Source organism: Arachis ipaensis, chromosome B03 (assembly GCF_000816755.2).
Source record: "Arachis ipaensis cultivar K30076 chromosome B03, Araip1.1, whole genome shotgun sequence".
NCBI lineage: Eukaryota > Viridiplantae > Streptophyta > Magnoliopsida > Fabales > Fabaceae > Arachis > Arachis ipaensis.
Window position 1 is genome coordinate 41,005,619 of NC_029787.2, and position 608 is coordinate 41,006,226.

The following is a 608-nucleotide window of genomic DNA, read 5'->3' on the forward strand; positions in this document are numbered from 1 at the left end:
CATTCATTTGATTTAATTTGTTAACCTAGGATCTCAATTATTGCTAGGTTCCACTGCACAAAATTAGAAAGGTAAAATGAAATTATTATTATACACTAATATATAACAAAGACAAAGAATCATTAATGCACCAAACACACTCATTTCCCATTAACAATGAAAGACTAAGAAGAACATTATGAAATTTCCTCAATTATAATCTTTTCCTCTCTACACAATTAGGGGGGAGAGAGAGAAAGAGAAGAAGAAGAAGAAAAAGGAAAGAAGATACAGCTAGCATTGTGCACCTTTCACATATGATTTTGTCAACCTAACGTATCTAAGGGTATGTGTAACCTGATTTATATATATGCCAAATTAAAGTCATGCAGCTTTTAACCCCACCCCATCTAACAAATATATTAAAGTACAAACAAAGGCTATGATCTGAAGCCTGGGACATTATGTGTGTACACCTGTGCCCAGCTAGTTAGTGAACTCAGCTAGACCCACCATACATACATAACCTATTGGAAAGTTTTCAAGTATATCGGTGTTTCAGTAATTGTTAACCATTAATCTTAATTATATCTATTATATATATTTTTTATAATTAAGATCAACGCTTA